The sequence below is a fragment of the Octodon degus genome, unplaced genomic scaffold (assembly GCF_000260255.1).
Source record: "Octodon degus isolate 3935 unplaced genomic scaffold, OctDeg1.0 scaffold00063, whole genome shotgun sequence".
NCBI classification, from domain to species: Eukaryota; Metazoa; Chordata; class Mammalia; order Rodentia; family Octodontidae; genus Octodon; species Octodon degus.
The window spans coordinates 11,820,439-11,823,056 of record NW_004524639.1 but is presented as its reverse complement, the minus strand read 5'-3'; the positions used below and the strand labels follow the sequence as shown (position 1 = coordinate 11,823,056).

Sequence of the window (2,618 nt, the reverse complement as noted above, 5' to 3'; positions counted from 1 at the left end):
AAGCACAGGGACCGCGGTTCAATCCCCCAGCACCACATGCCAGCCAGCCCCGCCCCCTGGTGGGCTGAGCTGGTCACACACACACACACACACACACACACACACACACACACATAAATAAATAAATAAAATTAAAAAAAAAAACGTGAAGGTTCTTTAAGCATTTCCAGTCTGCTACTCCAACCTCAGCCCATTCCAGTTCCTGAAAAAGAAAATGTTTGAATTGTGGTGAAGACAGTAGCTCTGTCAAACAAACAAAAAGAACCCTTGGGTTACACTGAGTCTTCCTGAGAGACTAGGTAAATGAAAACTTTTAGAAGGTGTAACAGTGATCCCCCACTAATGTGGAGTCTGGCACAGAGGTTAGGAAAGCAAATTGAAGCTCCAGAAATGAATAGTGATAAAACAACAAAGAAAGTTTAAGTTTCCAAGTCTCTGAAGGAGGAATTATGTATGTCAGCTGGGCCAACTAATGAGGACGCAACAGAGATAGTTAACAAAATTGGTGACATCCATGTGACATTAGAATAAATTATTGAAAGAGCCAGTTAAAAATATGGAGAACTGCAAACAAAATGCAAAACAGAAGGACATTCAAAACCTAATGATTGTATACCAGGAACAAAAAGCTCCCCCAGTGTTCAAATCAAAACATTCTCTGAGGTCTTGGCTGAAAAAAAATCAGCATCAGGAAACAGACAGACAAAAAAGCAAAAAGATGCAACTTGCATCAGACTGATGACTGAGAGTGAAATTAAGAAACCAGTGATTTTTTTATGCATTTGCTACAGGGTCTACAGGGACTATAAGGTCTCACTAGGTAGATCAGACTCCTTGTGATCCTTCTGTTTTTGCCTCCCAAGCACTGAGATTACAGGTGAGTGCCAACATGCCCAGTCTGAAAACAGTGATTTTCCACCCATCACTGTCAGCAAATGACAATCAGAGGAGCCTGCAGGTAGAACAAAGGCTATGCAGAAGGTGTACATTAAGACACTGGCAGAAACTGAACAAACTGGAGAAGGCACTGAGGGTACAGCAGAGCTGTGAGGGCAGCACTGGTTCCCAGCTGTACCTCAAGGCCAGCCAGGGGACAAGGCAGATGCTCCAAATCATCAAAATAACATGTGTGAAAGAAGATAAAAGGCTTCAGGAAGGAAATGAAGTGGCTTCTCAAAACAGTGCTACCGAACAGAGGCCAATGAGGCTTCTGAAGAGCCTGTAGGTGTCCATTCCACAACAACTGCAGTCAAGAGATGTGAGGCCATGAGAGAGAATCATATGCAGAAATAGTAGAAGAGGGGAGCCTCAGAGATGGAAAATCAGTCTGGACACCTGTAGGGGGAGATGCAGCCTCTTGCAATACCCATGTGGTGGAGAAACCTGTGCTTGTGGATTTGTCAGGTATCACACGACATGTTAGCAAGCAGCTTTCTACAAAGTCATGCCGGAAGATAGAAGTAGAATCTTCAAGGATTGGGGATTCAGTACTGAATGTGAAGTGTGCAGCACAGTCCTTGAAAAAAAGGGTAAAGCTAAATCCAAATTAAATGTGAAGACATCTATGATTAAAGTGGTTTCATCCCCCAAATTGGCCGAAAAAAGCACGCTTATGGAGATGCAACCTACTGTTGTTGCAGTGGTGAAGTCACTCAGCTCCAGCAGTACCCTGCAGCCAAAAAAAGGAGCTGTGACTGTTGTCCCAATGACCTCTGAGGATGTATCAGGCACTGTGCCTGAGTCAGTTAGAGACACCTACAAACACCTAGAGACAGATTTGTACTGTCTCCAATTCAGTCCTCTTCAGACCTCACATTCCTAGAGGTATCTGGTCTTTCCTCATGCTAGATGGCCATGAAAACACATTGCCTCATCGCTGCCCCAACAGGAAAGTCCCCCTCCTCTATGGAGGATGATTTTGGGAGGCTAATATAGGACATTTTAGGAATGATATTAGAAGCTGAAATTGACCTGGATCCTGGGAAGGATGAAGATGACCTTCTGTTTGAACTCTAATTAATGACTGATAGCTGAAGGTGATAGTGAAAAAACTTCAAAACAAAATATAGCATAACTTGCCAAAAAGAGATTCATTTCATCTATTCTAAAATTATTTTATTTGTGAATTTGCCCCAAATCAGAAGTATAACTCTGAGTTACTATTTGTGTTCTGGATTCCTTGGAGTTAGATTTTTCAAGTCCCTTGCTAACCATTTTATGTCACTGTTAAGCATCTTTGAGCAAAATTTCAGTAATACTGTTCTCTTCACACAAAAGAAAAGAAAAGAAAAGAAAAAGACTGAGTGGGAGCTCTGAGTTGAAAGGGTGTCAGAGACTTAATGATTCCTTGAGGTCTTTGTCATGTTTAACTATTTTCCTATTTGTTGTATCCTTTCTTTTATGTATTGTCTTAATGTACTTAATATTACCTGTGACTGAAATGGATAAAGAGAGCTGCTACCATTGTGGATGAAATTTCATGCTACTACTTAACAAAGACCTTATCCAGTCTGTGTTAAAAAAAATGAAGCTGAGGAACGTAAATGTATCCACTCCTCAAGATAATTATAAATTGCATGTAGTATAAATATGTATTTATAAAATACATAAATAAATTT

The 2,618-nt window shown here is 40.8% G+C and overlaps 1 pseudogene; it reads left to right on the top strand.

Annotated features, from left to right (window-relative positions):
- LOC101591395 overlaps positions 1 to 2,016 on the top strand; it is a 10,321-nt pseudogene extending 8,305 nt beyond the window's left edge.
- Positions 2,017 to 2,618: the final 602 nt, after the last annotated feature.